Consider the following 19,971-nt stretch of genomic DNA (forward strand, 5'->3'; position numbering starts at 1 on the left):
CTCTGTTAGATCATGTTGGGAAGCATACATAAGCAACCCTCACAGTAATGTGGATGCTCACGTCACCACAGGAGTGGGGATTAGTTTCATAAATTGAGAAATGTTGTCATTGATCAGATGAAAGGACCAAGCATATTTATGCTGCCTGGATGACAGCCTTTTAGAGGCATGATGATAAGCATCAGGCATATGGGCAAAAACTAGACAGTAAAAAATAATCATATACAGTCTACCCTCTCCACTTTTTGGAAAGAAAAAACTGATCTCAAATCATTTACTGCAAAAATGATTGAAACTTCTGACCTGTGCTATTCTCTCTCTCCAGACTGTATGTGTGTCCACACATTTATCAAGTTTTCCATTACGTCTAACTTTATCTTCCATTTATCCTTCTACTCTTCGTCTCTGGGTATTATGTCTCTAACTTTTCCAGCCATATTCTTAAAATGTGTATCAGTCTCTGTATAGTCTTCCTTGTTTTGCTCTACATATAGGCATCGTTTTCCCATTATTAATCCCCTCATACACTTATTTTAAATATCCTTGCATACATGAAAACATAAAACTTTTTTTCTGAATGCCTCAAAATACTGTCACATCACCAATAAAACATACACACTCATCTTCCTTTCCTTTTTTCATTGCTACACATTCATTTAGCAGTGATAAGCCATTATATTTTCACGTACCTTAGTTGCATAACACACTTACAATGCAGAGCTAAAGGACATCCATATATTGTACTTCTTAGTTACAGATACCTTGGTCATCCAGGCTCTTCATGTTTCTCTACTGCATGCATTCCAGTACATAATACTGATATGTTTTCTAACCCATACATATCATACAATGTCACAAGGCTTCATGATTAACCACATGAAGCAGTTTCCTTAAATCTAGCAGCAGTCACAGACTTTATGTATTTATACATAAAATATCTAATTTTTCTTTATTACAGTCTCTAACATGTTCTTGTATTTAACCCATTAAGTTTTACATTTCATATATTCCTCCTTTCAGCCCATCAATCTATTAATAATGTTCAGTAGCATTTTAAAAGCATGATTTATTAGATCAATTTATCAGTAATCATTTGGTTTTATATTTTCTGTTTTTCTTATTACTGTATAGAAAGATCATCTTACTTTCAGTCACTTCACCAGTTTTCACCTACTTGTTTATTTTCTCCACCGAAACTGTCGTCACAGTCTCACAATGATTATAAAACTAAAATGATAATTCATCACCAGCATTGGGAATGCAAGCAGCTTCACTCTCATTAACAACTTTTCAATATCTTATTTAATTTTGTGTATTTCCTGTCTCACGCCTCAGTATCATCTTTTTTTTTCTTATCAACTATTTCAATTGTAAATCTAGTTATATCCTTCAGCACTCATTTACTTCCCATCTTCACACTTTCCCCATAATTTGTTTTCATTATTTTCTGTCTTTAAGTACTTTAAAAAACATATTAGCCTTCCTACCTTTAACAAAGAATACGCTTTGATGTTTAATACTTAAATGCTTCCCTTCTTTCATTACATTTTATTATTTTCTTTAAATTTTCCTTTCATTGTCATTTGTTTTGTTATTGTCCTTCCATACACAACTAAACTTTATAATTCATAGATGTCTTTCTCTGGTTGCTCTAACAGAATTATTCTTTCTTTTTCACAAGAAAGCTACATCTTTCTTTCTTTACTTGTACCTTTCATTCTCACCGGTCAAAAAGGGCAAATAATATTTCCCTCTGTTCCCAAGATCCCTGGTTGGGAGGGTGGCCTAATGGTTAAGGTGTTTGCCTTACAAACACAAGGTGCAGGGTTTGAGTCTCACAAGGGATAATTGGCTAAGCTTAAAATGACTCACAAGGGCAGTTAGCTTAGTACTAATCTATGAACCTATTGCAAACACAGGAGGGTTATGGCTGACAAAGTTTGCAGATGACTGCAAACTGGGCGCCATAGTAGAAAACACATCTGACACAGATATCCTTCAGAAGGGTCTCACAGAAACGGATAACTGGTGCCAGAGCCATAGCCTAAAGTTAAATGCCAAAAAATGCATAGTCATACCCTTCGGGAAAAACAAGGTTACCCCTAGCTACCAAATAGGTGGCAATCCACTGAGTACAGAAGAAGTTATCAGGGACCTGGGGACCCAGGTTGATAGTAGTCTGTCATTCGACACCCATGTAGCTAAAGTAGTTAGGAAGACCTTCTACATTGCCCACCTTATCATGAAGGGATTCTCATCTAGATCAAGGGAGGTCATAGTCTCCCTATACTCATCACTCATCAGACCAATGATTGAGTACAATGCCCCATTCGAATGTATCTGACCCGACACTTGCAGCAGCTGGAGAGGCCACAAAGTTCCTCACCAAAAGGATAAAGGGTCTCAAACATCTGTCCTATGCTGCCCGACTGAAAGAACTCCAGCTCTATTCAGTCGCACCGCTTGCTCAGAGGTGACCTTTGCCTAACATACAAGGCCATGTCAAACCCAGATTTGATGAATATGCTTCACCTCAAAAATCTAGATCCGTCAGAGCCACAAGGGCGGAGACTTAAACCTCGACACGGCTATTAATAGGACGTGCTGGAGGGATAGATTCATCACCCAAAGACTCCCTATGCTGTGGAATAAAATCCCGGTATATGTGAGGCAGAGCACCTCGCTGGCCTTGTTCAAGAGAAATCTTGACCAATGGATGGGAGATCGCAGATATACCCCAGGGATTACCTCAGTGTCACTGCTCAACAGAGGCACAGCAAAATAATGGGTATAGTTCCCCATACTAAAGGGGTGGCGTAAGCCACAAAACTATGGGCTAGGCTTGTAAATGCCCTCGGGCAGATAGCCTAGTATGAACCTATGAACCTATGAACCTAAAAGCCTACCTTTACTTTCTCTACCTTCAGGAACATTCATTCATTTTCCTGTACCATTTACCCTGCATCTGATAGTTATTCCATTTAAGTTTCACTAAAAGTCTTTTGTGATCTGACAGTTCTTCTATTAAGACTATGTATTCCTGCACAATTTATGGACAAAAATTAGTATCTTGTTTCTGAGACCTTTTGAAAGTATATTCTCTTGGATCTAGGACTATTGCTTGAAATCATATTTACTTGAAACATAAATGGCTGAGCACACTTTCGCGAAAGTGCATTTCTACTGAAAATGCACTTTCACGAAAGAGAAACAAAAAAAAAGCATAAAAAACAAAAAAATAAAACAGTCATCATGTTATACCCCCATGCACCCCCCACACTCCCCCTACTTTTATATTCTCACTCTGAGATCATACTACAGTGGGGAAAAGGGAATAAATATTCCCTTATCCTCACTGTACCATGATCTAAGCAACAGCCCCCATCACTCAGTTGCCATTTTTTTTTACTTCTCTTTCGTGAAAGTGCATTTTCGGTAGAAATACACTTCTGCAAAAGTGTGCTTGGCCTTTTACCTTTCGGGTAAACATGATTTTGAGCAACAGTATGGATCCCATTCTCTTATCTTGGTATAGCCCACTTATTTCAATTATTTCCTCTAAAACTGCTTCATCTCTGTCAACCTTTTCTCCTTTTTAAACTTGACAACTAAAATTGATGCCCCTTACTGCACACTTTTCTGTATACATCTAAGTTTTCACTGTTTCATGTTCATTCATTCCTTTCTTTTTCATAGCAAAATAAGAGGCTGTTATCCTCATAGGTTCATTCTAGGCTAACTGCCCATGTTGGCCATTTTAAGCCTAGCCAGTTACCCCATGTGAGAATCAAATGCTGCACCTTATGTCTGTAAGGTAAACATCGTAACCATTATGCCAACCTCCCACCCCCAAAATTTATTTATTTATTTAACATTTGTTTACTGGGAAAGTCTAACTTGGAACAAAGCCAACTTTCAGTCGAGGCCTGCAGAGAAATGCTCCAGCTGTACATCTTTGAAACATGGGAGGAAACCCACATAAATGTAGGGAGGACATTCAGACTCCACACAGAAGGCACTCCAGTCAAGAACTGAACTGGAGAACCTCTTGTTGTGAGGCAACAGCGCTACCACTGCACCACTGCAACATTTCTGTCTCATTTCACTATAAATCCCTATTTATAGCTCTCCTATCCCACATGTCATCATCCACAGATATTTTGGATATTTCTTTCTTCAGCAATACCTTTACACCAGAACATTTTCCTTACAAACAACATATACTATCAGCTCATTTTCCATTACTTTTTCATATATTTATATTCCTTCTCATTCAGTCTCACATCCCGTGACAAAACTGTATCTGCCTCGTGCTATTTTAACATTCTTAAAGCTTCTCTTACTTTTCTGACATTCCTTAAATAATTCACATTTAATGGGCATTCTTTAAAGGTCAGCATTTCTTAGCTGTCTTTTTCTATTACCTTTCTTTTTCCTTTTTATCTACCTTTGCATTTTTTCTTTTATTTGCTCTTCCTCATAAACAGAAGGATCTGTGTCAATTGGTTGAAGGACCAAAGTGTAGAAACCCATATGGCTGAGACCATATAGGTTCATAAGTGTGTACTAAGGTAATGGCCCTGAGGCCTTTACAAGCCTAGCCATAGGATTGCCCTGGCCTCATGCCACCCGACCTTAGTTCCCAGTACCTCTGTCGAGTACAGCCACTGGAGTTATCCCCAGGGTGAATTTTCTATTTCCCATCCACTCATCAAGATTTCTCTTGAAGAGGGTCAGCGAGGTGCTCTGCTTGCATGTAAGGGAAGTCTATTCTGGGCTCCTTATATAGAATCAAACCCTTCTTAACTCCAACGGCTCGAACCACTATTGCCCACTCTCATTTAGTCTCAACTCTTCTTTATGCCTCACCTATTTACACTAATCTAAAAAAAAATTATCTTCTCAAACTAACAAGCTCCTACAACAATATTGCCAGATTTGCCATGGGTAATGCATTTCGAACTCACCACTGTCTGAATCTAAAGCAGCTAGATTGCCTTGAACTTCATAACATTCTGATTTTTTCCCAACTTACCATTGCCCATAAGATCTTTTACCAACCAAATAATACTCATATACTCACTAACCTCATTACCCCTTATAATAATCTTAATTCCCTACGGTCTTCTAGCAAACTGCTTGCTAGCATAAGCAAGTCCTATAACTTGGCAGGTGATACCCTTTTCTCCAATACTGCTGGAAAAAACTGGAACCTTCTACCAATAGATCTAACTCTACTACCTTCACTGTCACTCTTTAAGCAAAAACTCAAAAGACACCTAAAAACTCACTGATTATGTCCCTGTAGTAACCCGGACTAATCTTCAACTATTGCCTACTTCTATCTTCACACTGTCTCTGGATACATAATCATACTCTGCGTACCCCTCGGTATGCAGTAACTGTTACTAGTAATATTAATATAACTTCCAGTACTTATTTAATCTATCAATGAACTGTAAAGTACCTCATATATCATGTTGTAAGATGACTTATAGTACCCTATATACTCATCCTTCTTAGTATTGTACTTCTTCTAGACTCCTTTTTTGTATTCTAATTTCCTCCTACTTTATTTGTTATACATCTGTATATGATATTTTGTGCTATGTTTGGAGCTTTTCTCCCTGGGCCTCTACTGATAATGGAAATACATCCAGTTAGACTAGCCCGGTTAACAAATGTAAAATAAAATAAAATAAAATAAATATTCCATAGCATGGACAGTCTCTGGGTTATGAACCTGTCCCTCTAGTATGTTCTGTTGATTGTGGTAATGAGGTTGAGGTCTCTGGAGGATGTGGTGCGGAGAGATTGGGATTTCTTTAGATGTAGCATTTCTAACAGAGCTGGGTCAGACATGGCTTTGTAAGTCAAGCAGAGATCACCTGTAAGTAGGTGATATGAGACAGAGAATAGTTGGATATTTTGAGTCTGTCCATATAGGACAAGTGTTTAAGGCCTAGGATCCTCTTTGTGAGGTACTTTTGTGGCCTCTCCAGTTGTTACAGGTGTCTGGTGAGGTACATGCCAAATGGGGCATCGTACTCGATGACTGGCCTAATGAGGGAAGAGTAGAGGGAGACAATGACCTCTTTCTTTCTGGATGCAAAACCCTTAGTAATGAGATGTGCCACATAGAAGGACTTTCTGGCCACAGTGGCAATGTGGTGATGTGGTGATCAAAAGAGAGGTTGCTGTCAACCAGTGTTCCCAGATCTCTTATAATGCCTTTTAAATTCATTGGACTACCATTAATGTGGTAATTCATGGGAACCCATTTTTTCCCAAAGGGGATAATGACACATTTTCTGGCATTGAGCTTAAGGCCATGTTTCTGACACCAGTCGTTGGTCTCAGTGAGGCCATTCTGTAGAATGTCAACATCACTTGGGGAGTTAATAATAGCTCCCAACTTGCAATCATCTGCGAACTTTGTCAGCCAGAGTCCCTTCGTGTTGGTCTGGACTTCAGAGACGCAGATACCAAACAGGAGAGGACCCAGGACTGAACCCTGTGGTACTCCACTCATGACTAGTCGGCAGTCTGACTTGGAGTCAGCTACTTTCACACTGTGGGTTTTATCTGTGAGCCAGTTTGCAACCCACCTAGTGATATAGGGGTTGATGCCTAGCTTAGTGAGTTTTTCTATGATTCCTGAGTGGGGGATGGTATCAAAGGCCTTGGCCAAATCAAGATAGGCTGTATGAACCACCTTGCCTTCATCCGCAGCTCTGGTGACTGATTCAAAGAAGTCGACCAAGTTGAGCAGGCATGATCTACCCTTCATAAAACCAAACTGTGTGGGATCCAAAGTTTGGAGATTCCCTATAGCCTTGTTTATTAGGTCCATGATGATGTATTCCATAGCTTTGCATATCAGAATCATCAGGCTAATGGGGGCGATAGTTCCCAGGGTCTGTAGTCTCAGGGTCTGTAGTCTCACCTTCTTTGTGGAGAGGGATGACTGTAGCAGTGCACCATTTGGTAGAGGCAAAGCATGAGGTGAGGCTGTGATTGAACAGGGCACACAGGTGAGGTGCCAGTTCACTCTGTAGTTCATGTAGAACACAGCCTGGGATATTGTCAGGTCCCATAGAAGCTGTAGTCTTGGCCTTGGACAGTGCTGTTTTAACCTGTGCAGCAGTAATACTGGTTGTCTGGCAATCTACCGGTATTGTGATTGGTCCTTTGGGGGGGTAAAGTTGGCACTGAATCTGTTGGCCAGTATATTGGCAATATCTGTTGGGTCGGTATAGGAGGTACCATTGTGCAGTAGCTCAGAGCAAATTTGGGTATTGCTGTGGAGATTCCTTACATAACTACAGAAGGCCTTGTGGTTGTCTTTACTGTCTGCTGTAATTCTGTTTTCATAGCTAGCTTTAGAAGATTTGATGAGAGATCTCAACTTTTTGTTGAGGCTGATAAGGGAGTTCTTCCAGTCTTGGGACTTCACCTTATTCGGCATCAGTTTCCTCCTTCTGTTGTAGAGCTTCTTTATGGCAGGGGACCACCAGATTGGCTTCCTTTTTTTGGAGAAGAGCGTCTTGGTTCTATTGGGTATGGTGAGATCCATGCATTTGTGTACGTGTCTGTACAATGCATTGGTGTATGATTCAGCAGTCATGCAACTATTCTCCATTTGCATGGGTGCCGTGAAGTTCGCCACCTCTGTTTTTAGGAGCCCAAAGTTAGCTTTGGAGAAATTTTTCATGGTGGGTACCTTTACAGGGGGGGTGGGAAGGATGTGAATTTCCAAGATGATTAGTTTGTGGTCAGATCTAACCAGGGAGGAGCTGACTATTGGTATAGAGCAAAGGTTGCCCATGTTAGTAATGACCAGGTCAAGGATGTTGCTACTTCTAGTGGGGGTAAGAATGAGCTGGTCCAGGGCATTGGAATTAATGAACTTCAGGAAACGTTGGGCAAGTGTATTGGTATATGAATAGTTTTTCCAGTTAATTGAAGGGTGTGTTGAAGTTGCCCAGTATGAGAGTGTTAGGTTGGACACTAATATTCTCCAGGGTGCTTAGGAACGTGGAGTATGAGTCTTGGGACATGGTTGGGGACTTACAGCAGACTACGACCTGAATCGCTGTCTTACCCAGTGTTAGCTGCACCTGAAGTATCTCTGATGCATTATGTTGGGCTACCAGTCTGGAGGTGTGCGCATCCTTTATAAATATGGAAACACCACCACCATTGGAGCTTCGGTCCAAGTTCTGGGGCTGAAAGGTGTGGAAAGAGTTATAGCCTGGTAGTGTAGGGGTGCTTTCTGCTGCCTTGAACCAGGTCTCTGCTACAGCACAAATGTTGATGTTCTCCATTTTAAGGAGTGCTTCAAGTGAGTGCATTTTGAGATTTAGACTTCTAGCGTTGAGCAGCATGACCCTCAGATTGCATTTGTTTGTAGCTGTTACAGTGGTAATTTGGTCTTTGGAACATCACCTAAAAAAGGGCACTATAGGGGTGGCAAGAACCTTGGCCAGTATCCGAAAGCCCAGGGGTGACAGATGCAGGCCATCTTTGGCAAAGCATCGAGGTCTGTCAGTCATGTCATCCCAGGCAGACAGATACTGGATCCCATTTGAGTGACACCAGAAACTTAGCTAGTTGTTGAAATCAATCATTTTCTGCTTGTACTGTGGTATCATTCTGGGTGATGGTAGGATGCTCAGGGCTAGGGTCATAGCCGCCTGGGCTACATAATCCGGGAGCTCCTCCATGTCTCTTTTCATGTAGTCCAGGGAGGTACATCTCAGGTCATTCACACCCACATGTACAATGACTAAGTCATATATGTACCTGTATTTGAGGGACCTGAATGCATGCATTATGTGGTGGATCCTGGCACCTGACAGGCAGCTGACTGTTACTTTCTCCATATTCAACCTTGTGAGTGGAACATCAGTGTGCCTCACTATCGAGTCACTTATGACTAGTGTGTTGAGCATGCTGTTTTGCCTTAGGGGCTTTGGTTGAGTGGGACACTGTTTAGGAGAGTTATGTGTCTCGTGATTAGTGTTGTGCTGTTAGCCAACAATTTAGTTTGTCGAACCTTTTTGAGATCGCAGTACAGTAAGGATTAGGGAATTTGCCCTTTTCCCCACTGTAATGCGATCTCAGAACTGGTATAAATAATTAGCAGGGGGTGTGGGGGATGCAGGGGAGCTTGCTGCCCCATGCAGAAACATTGTTTGTTTTGTTGGCAGGCATTGTGTGGATTAAGTCATTTTTTCAATTAACTGCATTGTCAACCATGTGGTCTCAACCATATGAGTTTCAACAATGTTTTTTCAATAAACTAACATAGAGCCAAACAGAAACCTTGCAGTCCTCCTATAGCATTTCAGGTATGTTTGACGTTCACACCCCTTTAAAACTGTGGGGTAACATTACTTTTTCATAACTAAGCCATACTTACACTTCTGTCTTTAGTCCTCCCTTTCACTTTCTTGCTCATGTAATCCACCTCCTATGAAAATGTAGCATCATTATCACTTCCCCATCTCCCATACATCATCTTGGTCCATTTTCCCTACATCATTCTTCAAAAATTCATTCATTTCATTGAAAATTCTCTTAATGAGCTTTTCTTCCTGCACATTTCCTTTCAATACTAAATTCAATTTCATGCATACTCCTTTTCTTCACAGGAGAAACAGAACTTTTTTTATAATTTTTGTGTAATTTCCTCAAACACCCAAATTCTTCCTAAACACTACATTGACTATAATATAATTATATTTCACATGTCCCTCTCTTCCACCAGCATGTACACACTTGAAACATATTGTATGCTGACCAAGATAAAATCATACCTTTTATCATGGCCTAACAATGTATAATTTAGCAAGTCTTTGATTCCCTTGTCATAAACAGCTTCATTTAATCCTCAAGTCTAGTAACCATCCTCATTAGAGATAGTTACTGGTCCAGCAGTTCAGCCATCACTTTATATTTGTTATATAACCATGACATCACCTCATTTAAGCTGACAGATTCAGAGTTAGATACACATGGATTACTTTTATGCTTTTAACATTGTGTAAATTCAAACATTTTTAAAGATGTGTTCATCTTCAGCTTTTCTGATTTTCCCCTAAATTTCAATTCAAATTGACTTTCACCAGATACATCTGGCAGTGCAATTCAGGTCTTTTGACACAAACCCCCACTATGAAATGCAGCTGAATGAATAAATAAAATATGATCCACACGTCCTAGTCTCCCTTCATAGAAAGGAAATCCCAAATAGAGAAATCACAAGTGTTTGATGCAAACACTAGCAGTAGATTAACAGAAAAAAAAGTGTTTTTACGACTTGACAAACTCCCCTTCATCCCCATGTTGGAGTTTGATCCCTACTAACCCCTTTCTTATATATATTAATTCCTAGCCAAATAACTGTGGAGAAAGGTAAAATGCCCTAATAGGAGAGCTCTGTTCCTGCATTCCACATGCAGCATTTTGTTGCAACAAAGAGGGAATGAAATAGATTATGATAGTGCATACCAACCACAAACACTGAATTATAAATCCACAAAGATGGGAGGAAATCCTACACCTTTTTCCCTGTGTTTGTGCATTTATATTTTTTTGTGTTTATCATCTGTGGTTTTGGTTTTGAAGGTTTCTTATGATATTAATCCAAAATATACAGTATATTAAATCAACCGTATCCCTTTTAAAAATGTAGTTTAACTACATTTGCTCATTTATTTATTTGGTTTTGTATGTATGCATTTGTACTTATTTATGTTATGAAATAGTCTGCTATCCACTTTTGATGTTTCTATCTTATCACCATTTGTTCCATTTCTGGTTGGTTCACACTCCTCATTGCTCTACGGCCATCTGGATCCTGATAATGTCCAAACAGCAGGCCGTTCCTTGTTTTTTCAGCTTCTTTAGGTCCTTAAATGAGTATATTTATAGTCTTGGACCAATAATACCTTTGTTTTGCTTCCTTAGCCTGGTTCTGTTCTTCCATCTGTCTCAGCCACACTTCCTGTTTTTTTCATCACACTGAAGAAAAATTTGCTTTCAGATTTCCATCGGATACAGAATTTGGAACTGACTTTGTTTTTCTGTCTAATGTTACTATGAAAGAATGTGCAGGGCAATGAAGGAGGTGTTATTCATAAAGTCTTCAACAGTTTTATATAGAAAAGTTGACGTTGCTCACATGTTATCCATAATCTTTGTCATGTCTTCATCCTGGCACAGCTGACCTCTGAACTACACCACCTTCTCCATCATCATCACACTCATAGAAACATCACCCCCTTGAGGAACAGGGCTGTTTCCCTGACATCCTATACAAATATCCCCAAGTAGTTTCAAATACCACCTCAGGTCTCCTACAAAAACAGGCCATGAGTATTCTTAATGGGGCCAATCCAGACAACAAAGAGTAATTTAGAAAATACATAACACAAATGTACTCAGTTTGAGATGACACAATGTATACTGTAGTGTAACCAGAAACCATATATTATTTCATTTCAAAATATTCACACAAATGAATGATATCACAGAGCAACCCAAAATATTATTTATTTATTCTCTGTTGACCAGGTTAGTCCCTTTAGGATAGTAGCCTCTTTTCAGGGGAGAAACAGGGTGGTATTCATATTGCTAGGAGAAATTTGGCCAGGGCATTGTGGAGCTTCCTCTACTCTTTTTGATAGGTGCCGTGGGATCTTTTACATCCACTTGAACTACCACCAGCTCAGGCAGATGGGGCCTTGGTTTAACATCTCATCTGAAGGATAACACACCCAGGAGTGCAACATCCCCCCCTATGCTCGCTGCATTGTCAACAATCCATCTACCGGCTCTAGGAATAGAATCTACAGCCTTCTGCACCAACAACAAGTGTTCTACCTGCTGTGCCACTGACACTGCTACAGTCATGAAAATCATCTATTTATAAAATTGAATTTGGATCACTAGTACAAATTTCGTTGTAGTGAATGAGTCAATTGTGCATATGCATAACCGTTGGAAGCAGTATTTGATGTGGATATTTTTTTCATTGTTTTCTGTAGGTAGTTCCAGCTCTTACTCTCTTCCAACGCAGTGCCATCTATATCCCCTAAGAACAAGGGGATATTGAGGCACCTTGTGTAACATGAAAGTCACTCACAACTGATTTTTACCTTCACTTTTGCACTAGTGCAGCCTGAGTAAACAGTGGATCCCTGCAGTTATTTTCTATAGACAAGGTTAAACTGGCCTACACTTCTTCTTCTTCTTCTTCTTTCGGCATTTCCCAGTTAGGGGTTGCCACAGCAGATCACCTGTCCGCTCATCATTGGCAGTGGAGTTTTACGGTGTCGAGTTGCCAGCCCGGCGCCCAACCTTCCACAGAAGGCACACACTCACACCTAGGGCCAATTTAGAGTGTCCAATCCACCTACAGCATGTCTTTGGGATGTGGGTGGAAACCAGAGCACCCAGAGGAAACCCACGTGACCACAGGGAGGACATGCAGACTCCGCACAGAAGGCACCCCAGCCAAGAATCGAACCAGAGAACCTCTTGCTGTGAGGTGGCAATGCTAACCGCTGCACCACCGTGGCTGCCCAAAACTGGCTTACACTACTATTCCACAAAAGAAAGTTCCTTTGCCTCCACTCCTGAGACTCGATTCCTTGCCAGTGTCATTTGTATTGAGAGACATTGCTGGAGAATTGTGCAGGCACTAAGTGCCAATTTTGCATATTTCCCCCTTCCCCTTTACAGTGCAACCATGGAGTTAATTATATTAGCTAGGGGGTGTGGGGGGCATGGGAGGGCTTGCCTACTGCAAATAAATAAATAAATAAATAACACTGAAAAAAGCGTTTTTGGGAAGTTATTTTCAGCAGGTTGTCTTTAGGGGTGTTGAAGCTTGGGAACTTGTCATTTGTCCACTCATAGTGGGAGCAGTTAAACTGAAATGACAACAGATTCTTCCCCCTTTGTTGTCGCCACTTTCATGAAGGTAAACAATATATGTTCTACTTCATTCTTTAACAGCCTTACCTTCTTCCCTGACTTAATAAAAATAGTGGTATTACCTGTTCTTCCATCAGGTTTGTAAGAATTCTAGGATGCATCCTAGCACATCCTCTGCTCTGTGTTTCTATAAATTTTAAAGTGCTTCCATGACTAAAAAAGGACCATTCCTACCCTTCCATTTTTATCATGAACAGTTCTACTGATTAGATTTAGCTATGTTGCTTTTTTATTTTGGAGTATTAGACATAATTAAAAAAGCTTTGCGTACTCACCTTCTTTTACTGCCCAGCCCACACATTTATTTAGTGTAACTATGCTTCACTTGCCTTTCTTTGCCCTATTTGTATTAATAAAATGTATTATCTTTGATCTTGAGTGAATTAGTTCTCCTGTCCTCTGTTTAACCTTTTTTTCTAATTGCTTTTCTTCTTTTGTTCTGCTTAACTGGTGGTGTTCTTGTTTTCTGGCTTCAGTTTTTAATATTTCCAAAATACCATATGTTTTTACCAACCACTTTTGCTGCTTCCTTGAAAGGCAGAATATTTTTTCCTTCTTTTTTGATGTACATTTGTATGTTGCACAAGGGTTCGTTGCTTTTATGATGTCATTTTTGATATGCCCACCTAGACCTTCCTGATGCATGTCTGTCTCTTATTCTTTGAGTATGCTCTGATAAAGTTTAGAATTCTCATTAAGTTACCAGTGAATCACACTGTTTGACAACTTATTCTAAAACAAGTGTCCTCTTTCAGAGCTGAGATCATGTCTCCTTTTATTTTGAAAACACCTCATCAAAGATTGCTCTTGCTTGATTGAGTAAGTTCTAAAAGTTGTTCTTTGAGGCTTATTTAATAGATGACATCAGTAAAGATCCAGCTTTTAGATATGGGAGAATTCATCTGCTCCGGCTAACATCATTTTAATACCAGCAATCAACAAAACTTTCTTTGCCTTCCTAAAGGATGCTGCCTTCATAGGTTCATAGGTTCATACTAGGCTATCTGCCCTAGGGCATTTATAAGCCTAGCCAGAGTGTGTTTGGCTTTTGCCACCCATTTTAAATGAATTTTGCTATGCCCTTTTTCGAGGTTAGTATACCGTGCCTCTGTCTAACAGTGACACAGAAGTGATACCCGGGGTAAACCTACGATCTCCCATCCACTCATCAAGAGTCCTCTTGAAGAGAGTCAATGAGGGACTCTGCCTAACCTGGACTGGGATTTTATTCCAGAGTGAAGGGAGCCTCTGGGTTATGAATCTGTCCCTCCAGCATGTCCTATTTATTTCAGTGCTGAGGTTCAAGTCTCTTGAGTGCGTAGTTCGATGGGATTTGGATTTTCTGAGGTGCAGCATGTCCATTAATTCCGGATTGGACATGGCTTTATACGTCAGGCACAGATCGCCTCTGAGCAGGCGGTATGCCACTGAGTAGAGCTGGAGTTTCTTTAACTGGGCAGCATATGGCATCTGTTTGAGCCCTTTGATCCTCTTGGTGAGGTACTTTTGGGGTCTTTCCAGTTGCTGCAGGTGTCTGGTAAGGTACATCCCAAAAGGGGCATTGTAGTCAATTATGGGCCTGATGAGGGATGAGTAAAGAGGCACGACGACCTCCCCTGATCTAGATGTGAATCCCTTCAAAATTAGGTGGGCTATATAAAATGTTTTTCTAACCACTTTGGCCACGTGGTTTTCAAATGAGAGATTGCTATCAACTTGGGTCCCCAGGTCCCTAATTACTTCTTCCATACTTAATGGATTACCATCTATGTGGTAATTTGTGGGCACTTTGTTTTTGCCAAAGGGGATGACTATACACTTTTTGGCCTTTAGCTTGAGGCCATAGCTCTGGCACCAGTTGTCTGTTTCTATGAGGCCTTTTTGGAGGATGCTTGTGTCGGCTGGAGAGTCGATTATGGCGCCCCGTTTGCAGTCATCTGCGAACTAGGTCAGCCACAGTCCTTCCGTGTTGGCCTGTACCTCTGAAAAATATATACCGAACAAGAGAGGTCCCAGGACTGAGCCTTGTGGGATGCCACTTGTAACTGGTTTGGAGTCTGACATGGTTCCAGCAGTTCTAACCATGTGGGTTCTGTCCTTGAGCCAGTTTGCAACCCATCTAGTGACACAGGGGTTTATATTTAAGCTGGTGAGCTTATCTATAATGCCTAAGTGGGGTATTGTATCAAAGGCTTTTGCGAGGTCCAGGTAGGCTGTGTAGACCACCTTCCCCTCGTCAATGGCCTTGGTGACTGTTTCAAAGAAATCGACCAGGTTTAAGAGGCAGGATCTGCCCTTAACAACGCCAAACTGGGTAGGATCCAGTGTCTGTAGGTCCCCAATATCTTTATTTATGAGGTTCATGATGATCCTTTCCATAGCTTTGCAGACCAAGCTAGTCAGACTTATGGGGCGATAGTTTCCAGGATCCGTTGAGGCGCCACCTTTGTGGAGAAGGACCACTGTTGCTGTACGCCACTCTTTGGGTACATATCCTGTAGTAAGGCTGAGATTGAACAGTAGTTTTATGTTTGGGTTTAGCTCTTCTTGGAGTTCATGTAAGACGCAGCCCGGGACACCGTCTGGTCCCATTGATGCTGTGTTTTTTGCTTTGGAGAGGGCGGCTCTTACCTGAGCATCTGAGATGTCAAGGGGGCAGCACTTTGCTGGGATAGATATTTGCCCTTTTGGTGGGGGGGGAGAAGTTTGCGCTGAACCTGTCAGCTAGGATGTTGGCAATGTCTGTGGGTTTGGTGTATTTTTGTCATTTTGGACTAATTCTGAGCATATCTGGGAATTCCCACCCAGGTTCCTAACATAACTAAAGCAAGCCTTGTGATTATCCTTAGCGTCCTGTGCAATTTTTCTCTCAAGCTGGCCTTAGACAATTTATGAGTGCCCATAGTTTTTGCTAATACTGATCAGAGATGCCTTCCCTTTTGGGATTTTGCTCTATCATGTAGTAGCTTCCTCCTTCTATTGTATAGTTTGTTTATGGCTGGGGTCCACCAGACAGGACGCCTGCCTTTGGAGGATTGGGTCTTGGTTTTATTTGGGATTGCATGATCCATGCATTCCTGAAGGTGTTCATAGAATGCGTTTATAAAGGATTCTGCAGTCTGGGCCGTATTTTCCACAGGCCCGGGGGCTTTAAAGGATTCCACCTCGGTTTTGAGGAGTATGAAATTTGCTTTAGAGAAGTTTTTCACTGTGGTTTTCTGGGCAGGGGGTGGGGTCGAGATGTGAATATCCAGTGAGATTAGTTTATGGTCTGATCTTACCAGTGAGGGATACACTTCTGGTCTGGAGCATAGAGCCCCCATGTTGGTGATGATCAGGTCCAGTATGTTTTCCCCTCTTGTGGGAGTGGTAACAAGTTGTTCCATAGCATTTGAGTTTATAAATTCTAGGAGCCTTTGGGCTAGGGAGTTGGAGCTAGAGTAATGCTCCCAGTCTATGTTTGGGTAGTTGAAGTCACCCATTAAAATGGTGTTTGGAGAGACCTACATATTTTCCAGTGTTCTCAGGAAGGCCGAGTGGGGTTCCTGGGTTTGGGAGGGTGGTCTGTAGCAGGCTATAAACTGGAAGGCAGTTTTACCCACTGTTAGTTGCACATGGATAGTCTCTGATGCTTCGTGCTGTGCCACCAACCTGGAGGTGTGGGTATCTTTGACGAATATTGATACTCTCCCTCCTTTTGTGGTTCGGTCCAAGTTTTGGGGTCGAAAAGCATGGTATGAGGTATAACCTGGTAATGCTGGGGTGCTCTCGGGAGCCTTGAGCCAGGTTTCTGTTACTGCACAGATATCGATGTTCTCCATGCTAAGGAGAGTTTCGAGTGCGTGCATCTTCAAGTTTAGACTTCTGGCGTTGAGTAGCATTACTCTTAGTTTCTTATCCCTTGTGATACCTATGGAGGTGGGTTTGTCTTTTGAGCCTTGCCTAACAAAGGCACTATGGGGGGTGGCAAGAGCCTTTGCCAATATCCAAAAGCCCAGGGGTGACAGGTGCAAGCCGTCCCTAGCGAAGCATCGTGGCTTGTCGAGCATGTCATCCCAGGCTGACAGGCATTGGATCCTCTTTGAATGACACCAATACTTAAGCCTTCCATTTTCTTTTATTCCTTCTCTTCTGTTGGAAGGGTTAATAGTTCATAGGTTCATAGGTTCATAGGTTGGTACTAGGCTATCAGCCCTAGGGCCGATACAAGCCTAGCCATAACAATTCCCTGGCTATTTCTTCCCACATTATTTACTTTCCTGGACCCCTGTCTAGCAGGGCGACTGACGTGATCCCTGAGGTGAATTTCCTTTCTCCCATCCAATTGTCAAGGTTCCTCTTGAAGAGGTCCAAAGAGGCACTCTGCTTGACATGTATGGGCAATCTATTCCAGAGTCTGGGGAGTCTCTGGGTCAGGAACCTATCCCTCCAGCATGTTTTGTTTATTGTGATGACAAGGTTTAGATCCCTGGAGTGTGTAGCTCTGAGAGATTGGGATTTCTTTAAGTGTAGCATGTCCAACAGCTCTGGGTTTGACATGGCCTTGTATGTTAAGCAGAGATCGCCTCTGAGAAGACGATATGCGACAGAGTATAGCTGGAGTTTTTTAAGGCGGTCAGCGTAGGGCATCTGCTTTAGGCCTGTGATTCTTTTAGTGAGGTATTTCTGAGGCCTTTCCAGTTGTTGCAGATGTCTTGAGAGGTACATACCAAATGGGGCATTGTATTCTATAATGGGTCTAATGAGGGATGAGTACAGTGGGACAATGACCGCCTTCTTTCTGGATGAAAAGCCCTTCGTGATGAGGTGTGCCACATAGAAGGATTTCCTGACTGTTGTGGCGATGTGGTTATCGAAGGTGAGACCACTGTCCACCTGTGTCCCTAAGTCTCTTATCACGCTTTCTGTGTTTAGTGTACTGCCACCTATATGGTAATTCATGGATACATGTTTTTTCCCAAAGGGGATAACAATACATTTCTTGTCCATGGCTCTGGAGACTGATTCAAAGAAGTCAGTCAGGTACAGGAGACAAGATCGGCCCTTCACAAACCCAAACTGGGTGGGGTCCAGTGTTTGAAGGTTGCCAATGTCTTTGTTTTTAAGTTCCATGATAATACGCTCCATGGCCTTGCAGATAAGGCTTGTCAGACTGATGGGACGGTAGTTTCCGGGATCCAAGGTGGATCCCCCCTTGTGGATTGGGATAACTGTAGCTCTGCTCCACTCAGTGGGCACGGGACCTGAGGTGAGGCTATGATGAAACATGACACTTAGGTGAGGTGCCAGTTCATATTGTAGTTCATGTAGTACACAGCCTGGGATGTCATCTGGTCCCATGGATGTTGTATTCTTGGCTTTAGAGAGTGCGTTTTGTACCTGTGTGGCCGTTATTACTGGAATTTGGCAATCTTCCGGTATTGAGATGGGCCATTTAGGGGGTGAGAGGGGGGTGAAGTTGGCACTGAATCGATCTGCCAGGATATTGGCTATATCCTTTGGATCAGTATATTTAATGCCATTCTGTTTTAGCTCAGAGCAGATCTGAGCATTGCCACTTAGATTCTTGACATAGTTATAGAATGCTTTGTGGTTGTCTTTGGAATCTTTGGCAATTTTATTTTTGTAACTAGCTTTGGAGGATTTTATGAGGCATCTCAGTTTCTTACTGAGGCTAGTAAGGGAGATTTTTGCATCCTGGGATTTTCCTCTTTTCTGCAAAAGTTTCTTCCTTTTGTTGTAAAGTTTGTTTATGGCAGGGGACCACCAGATTGGCTTCCTTTTTTTGGATGAGAGCATTTTGGTTCTATTTGGGATGGCACGATTCATGCATGAGTGGATGTGTTCATACAGTGCCTTAGTGTAGGATTCAGCAGTTGAACTTTCAGTTCCCGTCTGCATGGGTGTTATGAAGTTTGTCACTTCTGACTTGAGTAGCATGAAGTTGGCTTTGGAGAAGTTTTTTATGGTGGTTTCTTTACTGGGGGGTGGGGATGGGATGTGGATGTTAAGGGTGATTAGCTTATGGTCAGACCTGACTAATGAGGGGGTGACCATAGGTATGGAGCATTGATTTCCCATGTTGGTAATGACCAGGTCTAGGATATTGGAGCCCCTGGTGGGACTATGGATTAGTTGATCCAGGGCATTGGAATTTATGAATTCCAAGAACCGCTGCGCAAAGGTGTTGGGACATGAGTAGTTTTCCCAGTTAATGGCAGGGTAGTTAAAATCACCCAGTATTAGGGTGTTTGGTTCTATCTTAATATTTTCCAGTATGTTTAGAAAGGTGTAGTGATAATTTTGGGGTATGGTGGGGGATCTGTAGCAGGCTACAATTTGGATTGCAGTCTTACCTAGTGTTAGTTGCACTTGGAGAATTTCAGACACACTGTGTTGGCCAACTAGCCTGGTGGTGTGAATATCCTTGGTGAATATTTATACTCCTCCACCTGTAGTGTTTCGGTCCTGGTTTGGTGGCCGAAAAGTGTGGTAAGAGCTGTAGCCTGGTATTGCAGGGGTGCTCTCTGGAGCCTTGAACCAGGTCTCAGTTACTGCACAGATATCGATGTTCTCCATTTTTAGGAGTGCCTCGAGAGAGTGCATTTTGAGGTTTAGACTTCTAGCATTGAGTAGCATTACCTTCAGATTTTGCATGCTTGTACCTGTTACGGTGGTGGTTTTGTCCTTTGAAGTTTGCCTAAAAAAGGCACTATAGGGGTGGTAAGAGCCTTAGCCAGTAACCTGAATCCCAGGGGCGACAGGTGCAGACCATCTCTGGCAAAGCATCATGGTCTGTCAATCATGTCATCCCAGGCAGACAGATACTGGATCCCCTTTGAATGACACCATAAGCTTAGCCAATTGTTGAAGTCAATCATTTTATCCTTATATTGTGGTATCATTCTGGGCGAAGGCAGGATGCTACTCAGGGCTAGGGTCATACCTGCCTGGGCCACATGATCC

This window comes from Protopterus annectens, chromosome 13.part0, assembly GCF_019279795.1.
Source record: "Protopterus annectens isolate FY-2018-M chromosome 13.part0, PAN1.0, whole genome shotgun sequence".
Taxonomy (NCBI): Eukaryota; Metazoa; Chordata; order Ceratodontiformes; family Protopteridae; genus Protopterus; species Protopterus annectens.